The sequence below is a fragment of the Hoplias malabaricus genome, chromosome 14 (genome assembly GCF_029633855.1).
Source record: "Hoplias malabaricus isolate fHopMal1 chromosome 14, fHopMal1.hap1, whole genome shotgun sequence".
In the NCBI taxonomy this organism is placed as follows: Eukaryota; Metazoa; Chordata; class Actinopteri; order Characiformes; family Erythrinidae; genus Hoplias; species Hoplias malabaricus.
Window position 1 is genome coordinate 13,880,116 of NC_089813.1, and position 16,324 is coordinate 13,896,439.

Genomic DNA, 16,324 nt, shown 5'->3' on the forward strand with positions numbered 1-16,324 from the left:
ACCCTTAAATAATGTGACGTCATTGAGGCGGGTGATGAGACCAAGTCATGCTTTTTAGGTGACCTTTATTGAACTCTTTAAAGGGCACTAGGAAAGGAAATAAGGGAATTAGCAGCAATTTGGGCTTGATGTGTAGCAAGATTCAGAGGCACCACACGCCCAAAGACCACATCTTACAACACATGAAGTCCAACACAAATACAAAATCCCCCCCTGAAATCACAAACACAGCACAAAACCCCCTTAAATAACCTCCGCCTCCAAAACAACCCTGAACTAACCAACAGTAAGTATTCTGAGAAACTTGGCGTCACCACAATATAAATGAATATATGAAAGTCTCTTATTTGTCCACTCTCAGGGTCAGGACTTGATGGTGTAATAACAGGAATGGCTGTGGGGCTGAGTGTTTCCCTGTTCCTCATTATCATACTGGGCCTGTTCTGCTATTACAAGAAAAACAAAGGTTTGAAAACTGATTTTGCTTGGACCCCGTGGTCAGTATCTTGTGAATAGACGACTGGTCAGTATTTTTTTGGCTGATGGAACCAAACCTTGCACCTTCAAAGAACTAATTTTAAGTAATTAATTTAACTAGACTTTATTTTGGATGTTTTATATTGGCTTTTTCATAGTGAAAAGTTGATAAACCCTGAAGAGTTGCTGTTTCTGTCAAATTATGTAAAAAAAGTAAAACCAGGTTTAGTTCTGACAGAGACAATGTGCAGGCTGCTCAAACGCAGATGATTTCTTCACGCTATGGTGTGTGTTCTCTTTGTCAAACACATATTCTTGTTTTAATAAATACACACAAGTGAAAAAGATTATTTGGCTTTTATTGTGGGGCAGGGTCTCCTTTTACCTTTTTTGGAAATCAGTGGAACACCAATCAAAGTCGGAATCTGTGGGGAGCTGCACACTGTCTCTCGGGATCCTCACCACTGCAGACTGGTCAGTTTTCACTGTCAACATACTCACTAACATATACATTTCACAATATTGACTATGTCACTCTAGAAGATCTTATTTCTTTTAATAAGAAATGATCCCAGTAATATGTAGTTAATATATTTGATGAATGATATGAGCCAGTCTGAAAGGGGAGGTGAACACTGAGAAAGTTGGGGAAGTGTTCTGGGAGGTTTGCTGTGAGCTGGGAATCTGGGCCCCTGTCACTCAGCAATCAAGCAAGAGTTGAAGGACTGGGTGGGATTTGAACCTTTTCGTCACCAGAAACTGAAGGGAGAAGGAAGGATTTGTAGGGTGTAGCATGTGTAGGAGGAGGAGTTTAGGACAAGGTCCTTCCCCAAACTTATTTCGTAATTTGTTTTTAACAGTTATTTTCCTCTTTAGCTGTACTTTATAAAGGAGTGTATTTATGATGTGAGAATGCAGTGGAGTCATTTATAAACAACTTCTGTTCTAGATGATTCTGCAGCTTTGTCCAGTGAAATTGTATATGCCAATATTGTGACAAGTAAAAAGAAAAAACCCAAACAAAATGGTAAGATTTAAATTAAATTCTTATGTTATTCTGTGCAATTCTGTGTATTTTACATTTTCTCTTTAAAACATTTTCTATATCAGAAGATGCAGTGATAACAAGTGATGTCACATATTCTGAAATTAAGGAGGAATCACCAAAACCCCATGGTAAAGGTATGAATTACACACTGCATATTATTTTCTAAAGAGCACAGAGAACTGTAACATGAAACACTGGCTGCTCTACTGTACAACATTCACTCAAATAGTAATATTTTTCCAAAACCTCAAGGAGAGTTTAGTTCAGAGTGGGTGTACGTTTTTGGGAAATATTCAAATGAATTGAAAATAATTATCAATAACTGGTTGAGGACGACATTTTGTGATGTGTTAATGGATGTTGACAGAAGAAAGACAGTGGGGACACAAAGCTTCTGTTCTCTTTCAGAAACCAGAGCTGAACCCAGTGATGTGACTTACGCTGATATTGAACTGAAGCCAAAGAAGGAGTTAAAGAGTGAGTTTGAAAGAAAGTATCCAAATATGTTAAGAGTAGAAGTGTGCTGTATGGCGGGACATTTGTGTGAATTGAACTAATGTCTTTACATTTTTTTGAAAAACAAAAGCCATATCTAGAATACTTACTTGGGTGACATTAATTCAGTGACTGTGTGCTGCAGGGAAAACCACTGCAGACGATGACACCATTTACTCAGACGTGAAGCACACCACAGACTGAGGTAAGATGAAATCATAAAGTTTATCAGCTTGGCTTCACTAGTTAAAATAATGGCGTTAATTACACAAGGACACAGTGCTTAAATAACACCTCAATCCTCAATTCTCAGAGTGCTCAGTAGTCTCATGGCAGTGATAACCTCTATTGTGCTGGGGGTGAAATGCTACAGAGCTTGAGGTAAGAATTTTTCAGTCGTCCCACAGTTTCAATGTATATCAGATATTTCTTTATCAATCTTTAACTGAATCAGAACATCTGATCAAAGACTAGTGTGCTGTGTTTATCACTGTGTACTTCAGTTAAACCTGATGAAGTGAACAGACCATAGTAAGTGATAAAAGCTGGAGCATCTGACTGAGTGTTTAATAATGTGTCTTTAATGCCTCATTTAGAGACTCTCAAACAGAAAGGTCATAAAATAGAGGCTTTAAATAGCTGTTCAGTGTCCAGCAGCTTCATTTCTGCTCTGTCAGTGAATGCAGTTGTATTAATGCAGCAGCTGCTCCACAATGAGAATTTACCTCTAATAATAATTTTAATTCAATTCATATACCACCCATTATACTGACACCTAGGGGCCTGGATGTGTTGGAGTTGCTGTATTAAATTTAAAGGAGAGAGAGTCTGATAATTTCAGTGCCTTAAGTTGGCCTCACTGTCTGGATTCTGCCAGCTGCATTCTGACTGGCTCTACCTCCTTCTACAAGTCATGACAATATAGCAAATTAGTGATGGGTCAAATTTCTTGTCCTGCAGTAGTAGGCAGTTCTTGGCCACGTTAAGTGACAAAAGGCACCCCACTCTGCCTAGACCCACTCAGTGAACCATAAACTCTTTTATTCAGTGGGTAAGTAGTAAATACGACTTCACTGAGTTGACTTGAGCTTGACTGAATATCCACCCACTGTACACAACATGTTCCCAAAAAGTGATTCATCATTAAATAACAATTGCAAATAACAACCTCAAACGATTTTTGAGTAATAACAAATCTGATCAAAATGTCTTTTAATTACAGAAAACATGCATAATAAAACTATTCAAATGCATATTTGTTGTTTTCTCCTGGAAATGAGGTAAAAGGTCGACATATACGTCACATCTCGTAAACTCGTGTAGCATCCAGTGGTAAAAGGCACCGCTAGGTGGCACTGTTCTTTCCCCAGTGTTTCAGGACTGACCTGTTACTCTCAGGGCCGCAGTAAAACAACCAACTATAGGCGGGACTGGGACTCCATTGCCTGCCGCAGTATATGATGGACAGCTAACTCTGGCTGCGGATTGGCTAAACAAAAACGATGACCAACGAGAAGCGTATTTTCTCTTTATGAGCCGTGGGTATCTGCCCTCCTTCCGGTTGAGGGAGAGCATCTCGATGCTGAAGTTAGCTCCTTATTCGCAGATCCAGATTCAGTGAGCCGCGGTGAATGAAAGGGACTGTTCGATGTGCACATAATGCTGCGCACATTGTTTTAACACTTCATGGACAAATGAATAGCACTAAATACAGAAACTAACGAACTGTTTAACCTCACAACACACAAAACAAGCCAAAAACTTGTACGAAGCATTTTCTTTCTTCTTTTACTCAATCGCTGTTTAGATTTTTTATTCTACAGGTCTCTGCAGTTTAAAATACTTTATACATTATAAAATAATATATTGTATGGTATATAAAGATTTAAAATGGATACCTTTTTATTTATTTGTTTTAAATTGACCAGTAAAAATAAAACAGAAAATAGCAGGAATGTTAAATAGATATAAATTATTAAACAGAGAGTCTTTATTAAAGGTACTATCAGGTTGGGACACTGCGATTATCATCCTAAATATAGTTCTAATATATATATATATATATGAGACCATGCAAATTAAATATATTGATTATCAACATATTTTTATTACATCTGTATCAGACTTACATCTTTAAATTTCATTCATTATCTGATACCGCTTATCCAGTTCATGGTCGCGGTGGGTCCAGATCCTACCTGAAATCATTGGGCGCAAGGCGGGAATACACCCTGGAGGGGGCGCCGGTCCTTCACATGGCAACACACACACACACACACACACACACACACTTTTGAGTCGCCAATCCACCTACCAACGTGTGTTTTTGGACTGTGGGAGGAAACCGGAGCACCCGGAGGAAACCCACGCAGACACGGGGAGAACACACCAACTCCTCACAGACAGTCACCCAGAGCGGGAATCAAACCCACAACCTCCAGGCCCCTGGAGCTGTGTGACTGCGACACTACCTGCTGCGCCATCATGCCGCCCATCTTTGAATTTAAGAGTGATATTTATTTTAACAGCCATTTAATAGCTAATATATTAAAAAACATTTTTGCAATAACAGTAAAATTATTAAATATTAATAAATGCCACAGCAGTAATTGTCCTAACGTAGATGTATTTATTTTAATGTGCACACATATGAAGTGTTGCATCTGTTAATAAAGACTTGTTTTCTACTGATACAGTGTCTCCTACAAATACAAATCACACTGCTTACCTTGTACAGTAGAAACATATCTCACATACTGCATTAATTCAGTCCACAGTATAAATCTGTTTAAGCTCTGACCAGTAGAGGGTGCTGTCCACTCACTACTAGACTCCAAACCCCGCCCACGAGGACAATAATTGGCTCCTGAACTGCTTCTGTTATTGGCTCACTATGGACACATCTGCATAAATTAGTTTCTGTTTCATATAAATGATGTGTACAGGAGTTAAACTGGGCGTGTCCCCTGTAAATAACTCAATGGTCAGTCAGTTGGGCACTTGGGCTTCAGAACTGGAAAATGGAGCAAAGCAAGAGTGTGACCTGGTCTGATTCATCACATTTTTACATAATATGGATGGCACTGTGCCTGCGCTTTGCTTATGTGGATACAACATAAGAAAAAGACAAGTCAGGGGAAGCAGTGTGATGCTTTGGGTGATGCTCAGCAACCTTGGGTCACCTACCTAAGCATTGTCACAGACCAAGTACAATGACACACTGCAAAAGTAGTCCAGGAACAGTTCAGTAGTTCAGTGTGTTGACTGAACACTTCACATTCCCCTCATTTCAATGTGAATTGAGAAACATAAGTCTAATCCATGGGGAATCCACCTCGCAACTTACAGAACCTAAAGGCAGTGGTGGACAATGACTGTATTTTACTTTACTTTATTCATGTATCTGTACTTTACTGGAGTATTTCCATTTTGGGCGACTTTTTACTTTAACTCCACTACTGTTCAAAGTCAAATATCTTACTTTTTACTTCACTACATTATGAAAATTTGCCATTCCTTTTGGCCTACAGTGACACCTACAGAGGTTTTGTGGTGTCCAAGTCTCGATGGGGATAATACAGTCACCCTCCCAAATTTGGAGACATTTCCATTATAAATGACCCAGAACAGCAAAAACTAGTCAATATTTTCCACCTGGCGCAGGAATAGAGGAATATCCTAATCTTGGTTGATGTTTTCATTGTTTAGAGGTCTATTCGTTGTCAAATATCCTCCAGATGCTGTCATCATACAGAGAGATAAAGCCTAGCATACCGGGGCGAGATCATTTGTTTTTTAATAATATGCCAACACTAGGGCTTTGTAAATATATTAGATTGTTTTCCAGTGCACAAACAGACTGGAGAGCTAGCAAATGATGATATACAACATCTGAATTTTATAAAAAAAAAAAAAGGATTTTTATTACAAATGTGTATGTCACCCTTAATGAGGAAGAGAAACATTAGAAAAAGTAGTTATTCATTTCGTAAATTGACCTATTTATGGTGGAATGGAAACATTTCTCATGTTGAAATGTTTTACTTTTTCTTTTGCACATATATACTTTCAGCCAAAACATGGTTGATTGCATCACTAAGATTTTAAATGTTTAAGGTGGGTGTGACATGGGTGTGAAAGATTCTCTGCACATCTTTCAGAAAATGCAGTACTACACCCAGAAAATTAATGTAATGCTGATGTAAACAATTATGGAAAATTTAAGGCAGTAACAGATACATATGTGCTCCCCTGAAATATCTGCTAAATGGAGATACATCAGCAGGTATAATTTTATACAGTCATTCATTCAGACACAACTGTGTGCCTTCTTCCCTTAGAACACCACATATATGACATTTCAAACACAGTATAAGTAACAGCCATTCCTGTCCTTATCATAGTCCATTGAGAGTGTTTGCTAAGCATTAAGCTTCAGTTTAGTCCAGAATGCAGCAGCTATTCACCAAAGGTACAACATTTGATTATACCCCGGTTCTCTCATCCCTACATTGGCTGCCAGTACAATTTCACACTGACTATAAAATGTTCCTCCTGACCTTTAAATCTCTCCCCATGGCCCCACAGTATCTTAGTGAATGTATTATAATTTACAACCCGTCCCATATGTGTGAGTCAACCTCACCTCGCACCCTGCAGTTTCTTCTCCTGTCTCTTCTAATTCTGCATCAGGGTTCTTCTGATAAAATATATATTTCAGACAAAGCAACACTGGACAAACTTTTTCATCACTAATCCATTTTGGACGAATCCTTTCTCTGTCACTGCTTCACCTGCCACTCCCCTGTCTGCACCAGCATGCTCCTAATAAATATCTTGGCACAGTTTTGGACCGCTGATTGGATTTAGAGGAAAATTGTGAGTTCATTTATAAGAAAGCTCTGCGGTGTCTTTATCTGATTAAAATGAAAGTGTAATGTGTTATAATGTGACAGTCTGGTTTGGGAGCCCGAGCTTTAGAGGAAAAGGAAAGCTTATGAGAACAGTGAAAATAGGTAGTAAACTGGTAGGAAGAAGTCAGAGATCTATGAAGAATCAAACTCAAAAAAACACCTCTAAGATCATAATGAACTCAATCTGAACAGCTGCCTTCAGGCAAACGGTCCCAAGAGTTACTATAAATATCTTTAGGAAATCATTTTTACCAAAAGCTGTGGAGATGATGAATTCTTGACCACGTCAAATAAACAGACACCTTAAAGAACCCTGCCATTTTAAAAAGTCTCCCATTATATTTAGACCACGTTCAATAAACTGCTGCTGGAATTTTATGTCCCACCTTAAAAATTCAGCCTCATTTTCCCAGGGCTTCCTCAAGTCAGTGCCTTATGCTGTTATTCCTATGCTTTAGGCTCTATGTATGAGTCTGTGTTTCTGTGAGAGAGTGGCAGTTAAATGCCTGTGTTCCGGTAAGTTCCACCACACATTTCCTATGAGAGAGCATGTCCTATTTGAACAAACACTGTATAAAAACCATACACCAGATCACAAAACTAATCACTATGTGTAAGAAAGAAAAACCTTTTGTAATCGATTTGGTGCAAGAACATTGCAGATTGAGCTAGAATTGTGTTATGGCAGTGTGAACACCCTCCCTAGTTCTGAAAACAAGTGTTAACTCAAAAACACCACAGTGAAATAATTTCATGTTCATAGCTGTTAGAAAGTTTCTCTAACATTCATTCATTATCTGTAACCGCTTATCCAGTTCAGGGTCACGGTGGGTCCAGAGCCTACCTGGAATCATTGGGCGCAAGGCAGGAATATACCCTGGAGGGGGTGCCAGTCCTTCACAGGGCAACACAGACACACACACACGGGCACTTTTGAGTCGCCAATCCACCTACCACTGTGTGTTTTTGGACTGTGGGAGGAAACCGGAGCACCCAGCTCCTCACAGACAGTCACCCAGAGCGGGAATCGAACCCACAACCTCCAGGTCCCTGGAACTGTGTGACTGCGACACTACCTGCTGCTCCACCGTGCCACCCGTTTCTCTAACATTTAAAATTTAAATGAATTTTGTAGGTGAAAGTATAAGGGTTTTAGAAAACGTTTAGTCAAAAAAGGCCTATTCAGAAAGCCCCTTGAGTTAAAGTGGATTATGACATCATTACCCACTCTAGTCTTCACCATTCAAATGAACAGAGAGATAATGAAAGAAAGATAAAACGAGACGGATGATTGCAATTGGCCTGAAACTTGATGTGACGGGTCCCTGTGTGCCCAGGTCTCACCATGTAAATCTTGTGGTCATAGCTTGAAAATACAAGAAGTATAAATATATGCAGTCTACGATTGTTCCAAATTTTGTGGCTGAAGCTCAAAACCATGACACACGAAAATGTTTATAGAAATGTGTGTAGAATAAAAACTTAGCTATAAAGAACATTAAAGAAAAGAACAGAAATTTGGCTTTGATAAGCCAAATTAATTAAACAATTCTTTCTCTTGTGAAGCCCTCAGTTAGTTTCTAGTGATATATAGTTGTATTGATAAAACATTAGCAAAGTCTGAGATTCATTTTCTTGCCTCTGGGGGACCGGCCTAAATTTGTAGAACTGGATCTTCGGAAGAAACTGATAGAGATGTGTATTCTGACAAATATAGCTTCTTATTATCTTAGTATCTTAGTATCTAAAAAGACAATGTGTTTGTAATTGTTGAAATGAGGCAAAACAATTATTAATATACATATCTTTCAACTTCACAATGCCTAATTAGTCCAGTTACAAAATGTATTATTAGACAGAGATGTATTTGTTTTTTTTTTTTTTTTTTATTTGTTGTGTTCTCCGGTGTTGACCAAAGAAGGCTGCATTTACTTTAGCTTGTAGGGTAGATAATTAGCTCGGCTGCAGCTTGACTATTTTTAATCAAGAGTAGCTTAAGCTACTGCTTCAAAATATCTTTCTCAACACTTCTGTTAACTATAAAAATAGCACAAGTTTAACCTTGATCTTATCTGGTATCTGGTGATACACTATACATTGGGTTTTAGACTCTTGCACCAAGTAGCTGATGTTGGTCGTGTAAACACAGCACTTCCTCTATTTAAATTAAGAATGGAATATATGTGACCTCAGTAGACTAGGATATGTATCAGACCAGAATTTCTCACACAATATTTCACCTGTTTATATAATTCTACGTCTTTGTAGGTGAGGTTTTTATCTTAGCACTTAGCTATAAAACGGTGTATATTTTACATGATGATGTGTTCCCGCCTTGCGTCCAGTGATTCCAGGTAGGATCCGGACCCTCCTCAAACCTGAAGTGGATAAGCGGTTACAGACGATGAATGAATGAATTATTTGTGTGCTGCTGTGCTCTTGACTGTAAGGGCTCCTTCCGGGTGTGCGGAAGCCGTCATCCACAAGCACTGTTTGGCCTTCTGACGCCACTTTGTTTCACCAGCCCGAGTGTCCCTTGGCTTTAGTCGCTGTGCCAACTTCTGCCTCTGAATCCTCAAGGTGCAGTGTCGGTCCTTCAAATAGAGATATTACTTCCCACACAGTACGCACACGTAGTGTTGCCAACCGTTCATTATTTGGGCGCTAACAGTTGCATTGTATTTGGAACCGATACGGGGGCGTTATAATCCGTACTATTGAGGTCACAATATTATTGCGATGCTTTGAGACAGAAGCACGCAGCTCTCTCTCTCTCACCCAGAGCGAGGGGCAGATTCTCCACGGCTCCTAAACAGAGAATGGCTTTTCATTGGTCGTCACCCTCATATATAGCCAATCAGAAGTCAGAGTTATCTGTCTAGCGTTCAGTGCTACAGCCAGTGGAGTCACAGTCCCTCCTACAGAGGGTTCTTTTGCAGCGGTGGTTCAGGTCAGTGCTGAAACACTGGGAACTACAGCTCTGCTTTCAGTACATTTTGGTATCGAGCCAATACGAAGTAAATACAGGGCCAGTATCGATACCGATACCACTAGTCTTCACCGCGTGCCGGTGCAGAAGCAAAAGACGAAGGGTGGGGGGTGCGCATGCTACTCTTTGCAAAGAGATGAAGTGCACATTGCTCTGCGCACACAGACTTTACCGGGAGAGAAAAAAGATTGTGTATTGATCTCGATCGCCGAGTATTGATCAATACCAATACCAGTGTTGGTATCGATATTATCGATATTTGGATCGATCCACCTCTAGCTGAAATACTGGGAACTACAGCTCTGCTTTCAGATATAACTAATATTAGCACTGTGTACCTTTCGTTCTCCCTCAACACATCACAGATGAATTACATACAAATGTAATTAGATAATTTAGTATAGATTAACAATAACAATGGCAAATTATTAGACAAATATGAGTCCTAACCAAGCAATAATGACATTTTGACTGGACATATGATAATGTAATGAGGACGAGACTCTTTTTAGACCCATAAGAGTCTTTCACTTCAGATCATTTTGTAATTAATGAACAATGTAAATCAATACAGTTATTTTAAACTGGTAATACAGTATTTACAAAATACATGGACAGATTCTGCTTAGTCATTGTTCAAAATGGCTACTGACAGGCACTGATCGTCCTGATGGCAGTTGGCGTAATAAATGTCTGACACAAAAAGGTTTTATCTGATTGACTACAGTCACAAAGGATCCACAAAAGTCCCCCGGCCCCTGCGTTCCTTATCTTGATTTCAGAAAGTAGCATTATGCTAGCAGAGGGAACCTGGCTATTGATGAAGGTAAAGGAGCCTGCTGAAAAAAAAACAGTTCAAATGTTCATGCATTAAACCCTGCAGTATTTAGGGCAGACTGAATTGATGGGTATGATCTTTCCTGACATTACGACTGTATATTTTACAATTACCTGAGTTAATAGTTGTTCACAAATAAATTTTGAATTTTTACGTGGAGATGGATATTCTGATTTATTTATTTTTTTGTAAAGCAGCAGCTCCTTGAGGCTTTGCTTAATCTGGGCCTCGTCAAATAAATTTGCTGCTATGGGGCAATTACCCATAGACCCACTGGTTAAAGCTTAATCCCCCTAATCATTAATCTCTAGTGATGGTCCTGGTATTTATCATTGTTACAATACTGAAATTGACAGTTTCATAGCAATATTTGAAAGTATCAAATCATATCTGAGACTTTCAGTAAGAAAGAAGAATCAGAGATCAGATATTTGCTTTTTATTGTTTTATTAAACTAACACATAATTAAAATATGTTTTGTGGCCAGGTTACGATACTTGTATTAAAAATGATTACATTATTTATTTACACAACCAGAAAGTAGAAATACATTTGAAAAAGAAGACAGAGTATGTGTGATTATGTGTGGATATGTGGCCTAAAATCTCATGGCTTAGTCTGAAATATGGTGCAGGTTACACAAAGACCTCAGCAGATCTGAGGTCAGTAAAAAACAGCTGTGTCCATATCTCAACTAAAGGTATCGACAAGTGGCAGAATGTCTTTAACTGACCAAGTTGTCCCCAAACTGATAAAAGCAAATGGTGCACTGAACATTTCACGGCTTCATTCAGGAGCTGAAACTCTTGGAGCCCAAATAACTGGCACATACACCGGTACTAGTCAATACTAGTCAATAATATGCTGATGGAAATGAGTTACAAGAATAAATGATACTCTTTATAAACTCCTTTACTTTGTCTGAAGCAGTTATCTCACTCAGAGCTCAGACAGTGGTGAACAATCACCCATTAATTTATATTTCACAGGAATAATTATTAATGCAACTTAAAAGTATATATTTCTTGCACAGATATTTATGTGTTTGTAATGATTTATTTGCACTGAACACATTAATGGTCTATTATAATACAGATGAAAGTAAATTAGCCATATCCAGTATGTGAGTGCATGGAAACATATAAGAACTGTTGCATACATCAACCAATCTCACACCCACAGTACAGCTTCTCAGTTCTGAGAACAGGGAAGGGTTAGATATGTGTTTGTGACTTCTGTTCTACTGGTATAATGGCAATGACAACCTCAAAAAATGAGGAACTGAAAACCAATGAGAGAGATGTAAAACACATGCAGCGTGTGTGCATTCTAATAATGCTTTGTACACAATCAGAATTAAGTTGAGGTGTAGTGATGGTCCTCAGCTCAGAGCAGGTATAATTTGGGTGTTGGATCATTCTCAGCACTGCAGTGTCACTGATGTGCTAGTGGTGTGTTAGTATTTGTAACTGCTATGAGTGGATCAGACACACATTAGTAAAAAGTAATCTATGTGTAGTGCATTAAAACCCAATAAAACACTGGAATGTGAGAATGTTTTTTCATGGGGGACTGCACATCTATGTAAAATATGGTTCATTAATGTTGGTTCATAAATGTTTTCATTGGTCTACAGCAGTAAAATAATCAACATATAAAGTGCTATCCTCATTATTTACCCCATATCGACAACTCTGCCATTTTCATAACTGGCTTTTACAACATTGTGTGAGATTGCAGTCAGTTCACTACAGAACAATCCCCCTGAGAGCGTAACTGTTGTTCTTGATTTCAGACTCAAACATCTGAGGAAAATTCTCCTAGATTTACACCATGTTTCCACACAAGCAAGAACAATAGAACACACTTGATTATAAATCCACTTCAACTGTCAGGTCACATCCTGCAGCGCCGTTCTTCACATACCAACCACGGCTGAAGTGAGCACAAGTGAACAAACAGCCACAACAACCATCAAATTGTGGCCGGAAAGAGCAGTTTCAGCCCTGCAGGTCTGTTTTAGCTGCACTGACTGGAACATGTTTAAGGTGCTGCTGTATGTGAGTATTACACACACTTAGAGAAAGGTGCGTTATCTGTCATTCATCAACAAGTGGGTAGATGATGTAGTGGCCACTAAAACTTACCACACAGTCACAGGTGCTGGATGAGTTCTAAAGTATATTTCTTGCTCAAAGTGCATAATGCCTCTTTTAGATCTGGTGAGGACATGGCACTTGGAAACAAAGAACAAACTCACTGTTGAAATGATGAAAATGGAGGCTGTCTAGGCATTAAAATGACATGAAAATTCAGAAACACTGATCCAAACTGTCACAGAAAACAAAAAGTTTTCTGTGGTCGATGACTCTACCTTTCCAAATGATTTACTGGAATGATCAACTTCTATTCTCTTGTTATGAGACACCTGTCACAGAGGCAGTGGGCTCACACCTCTCCAGGTGATGAAGCAGTGTCTGTGACTGGGGCTGATGTGATGAGAACCCTCCTGAAGTTGAATGAGAAGTTAAATATGTAAAAAAGACTGTTATAATCTTATTACAGCAGACTTGGGGTGAAAGTGAGTAGGAGGCATTACCACTCTCTGTGTACTCTTCTTATGCTCTTCAGTGATAAAGGCAATTCAGAACTTTAGACGGACAAATAACCACTGTCCTTCCACAAAAAATAGAAAAATGAAAAACTAAATGATGAAAACCTAAACACATTATGAGACTAAACTCAACAAACAACAACCGCAAGACTTCTCAGACGAACCAGAGACGTGAAAGACATTCAGCTGAAGTGTGATGTCATGGACACCTTGAGGCCACTAAGGAGGGGTCAGTTTGGGAGGGGATGCGGCACTAATCAGATAAGACCTCAGTGTACTTTCTGCATGTTCTATACTTAAATATATTTCTTTTTCATGCAACAAAATGAAGCATTTACCAATCCAGTTCAACTCACACTGAAGGGTTAAAAGTGTCATTAATAAATTCTAACTAATTTGCTTAGATTGGATTTGTCTATCTTGATGGTTCACAATCATAAATGTGAGTGACATGTATCTGTGTGCAATGTGAACAAATCTGACATTTAACACCAGAAAGGCTGACGTTTTGGGATCCTGAGGACTACCCCTCCTTCTTGCAGCCCATTAGTGGACTATTAGCTACACATTCTGTAAATGAGGCACAGCAGAGAAGCACTCTCCAAAGGACACGGGTTCTCAGAGAGAGAAAGAGAGATATACAGCTATATCCTCTTTTTTCACAAATTGTTAGTTTATATATTTTTTTACATTTTGGATCTAGGTTCATTGGTTAATTTCTCTGCCCTACTTTGGTACAAATCTTTCTTTTCTTATTGCACCACATATTTACACTTTTACACATACATATTAGAGATAGACAGAAAGGTAAGGAGGGGCCGTTTGGAAGGGGATGCAGCGCTCAGTTGACGAGTTCCCTTTGTACTTTCTGCATGTTCTTTGAATACTTACATTTGTTGCAATATTTATGTATCAAAATGAAGTATTTATCAATCCAGTTTAAACTTAAAATGAAGGGTTAATTGTTCTCTTGTTGTTGATGGTTCACAATTATAAATGTGAGTGACATGTATCTGTCTGCAATGTGAACCAATGAGAACAAGTCTGACCCTTAAATGGCTTAAATTGGTGCGTGTGTGTGCTCCGTCCAAAATAGGTCCCTAGGCCCTGTGTAGTGCAGGATGTAAGTGCTTATATAACCGCGTCTACAACAAAGTCCTGCACAGCTGCATTAAACACATGAAATCCGATCTGTTTACAGTCATGCATCTGATATGTATCCGATCTAACACAATAAAATCTGATTTAAAAAGATAGGATCTGACATGTCCACACAGTCCTGGAAAAAGTCAGATTTGAGTCACTTCAGTCTAGAAATGTGAACATAGCCTTAGCCCTGTGGCTAATATTCAGCAACCACTCTTCACCAGCTCTGAACAACGTGGTGTGACCTCACAGGTTACACACTGGATAAAATATTTTATGGGACACAGTGTCTAAATAATTATGGGAATATGGGAATTATGAGGTTGATTCCAGACCAGACCTCATCACATGAAGATTTCCCGTTTTTTAATTAAAAAATAGAGGATTGCTTTCAGTTAGGGCCTACGTTTATTTATTCCCACAAGAGGCTTTATCCAATTGAACTTGAGCGTGAGTCTAATGTGTAAAATGGTAATTCATATATCGATGTAAAAGTGCTCTTTAGATTTCTTTTCCTGTATCTCTCTCTCTCTCTCTCTCTCTCTGTTTAAGAGCAGAGGAAGTGGTGTTGAACACAGTCCATTTCTCAGACTCATCTGGAGCAGTATGGAGGTCAGTCGTCTCTGTGTGATGCTCTGTGAGTAGTAAAAGTTAATGTTTTCATTAGAGTGAGTGCTGCTGTATGAAGCTGTTCATTAAAAACATCGTTTCTGTGAATTTAGAGTCAGAGAGTTTCAGATGCAGGGTTTCTGGATCCTTTACAGCAGAGGAGAGAATTTAGCTCAAGTGAAGACAGAATATAAATCACTCTATATTTTAAGCATTAACTCTTTGTGAACTATTCCACTTAAACGTTAGGGCTATGGTTAGAGTTTAAAGAAGAACAAAGAATAACAGGGGCTTTAGTATCATTTAGTAGAAAAAACTCTCAAATTTATTGTTTATAATAACACCATTCTCCAGCTACTGAGGCTCATTCCACAGAACAACAATGTTGTAAAATGATTGCTTGGTCTTTTTTAGGGAATAAACTAGAATTAAATTGTTACATTTACTTAGACTTTAGACAACATTAAGATCAAACTAATTAGAAAACCCTTTCTGTAATAAAGCCGGTATAATTTCTCTAAGACAAGGACATGTCTCTGAATAAACAGCAGTGTTTAATGTCCACACACTGTACCTCCATAAAGACTTTACAAACACACAACACAGAGACTTTACTCCAATCGATACAGTAACAAACCAGAATGATATAATGTCAGTGTATGTTTGTTCAGTATCATATAAGACCACACTGTAACACAGACACGTAGAATGTGAGTAAAAGTAAACGTTGTGTTGGACACTGTAGAGGGAGTTTCTGACTTGTTTTATTGGGTAAATCTGTGTAAAACCAAACCAAGAGTTCAGGTCTTGATCCGACATGGTGTAAGGAGTGGTTTAAAGAGGTGAGAGAGCCATAACCCCAAAGAATGCTATTGTTTCATGACAGTGGTTCTCTAACTGTGGGAGGAGTATCACTGGTGGTACGTGGAGCAGTAAGAGGTGGTGCACCATCTGACCTCCAATAATTTACTACTTAATTAAGGAGTTTATTAATTACTGAAAATCTAATGTTTTCATATTCTCATTCAGTAATGTTTCACAATGTTCATAATTAAGCTTTAATGAAATTCATTTGTGTTAAATAACAGCAACATGGGCCATGCTTACACCGTAGTTAATAATGACTCTGAGGGAAAGTGGGGGGCAGCGATCATTGCTTTTTTTCAGGGAGTGAATGAGACCCCCCAGTTTTTTG

The 16,324-nt window shown here is 38.6% G+C and overlaps 1 protein-coding gene across 1 annotated transcript in view; it reads left to right on the forward strand.

Annotated features, from left to right (window-relative positions):
- Positions 1 to 16,324, forward strand: part of LOC136666293 (carcinoembryonic antigen-related cell adhesion molecule 5-like) — a 138,130-nt gene that overhangs the window by 10,433 nt on the left and 111,373 nt on the right. The window lies entirely within an intron of this gene.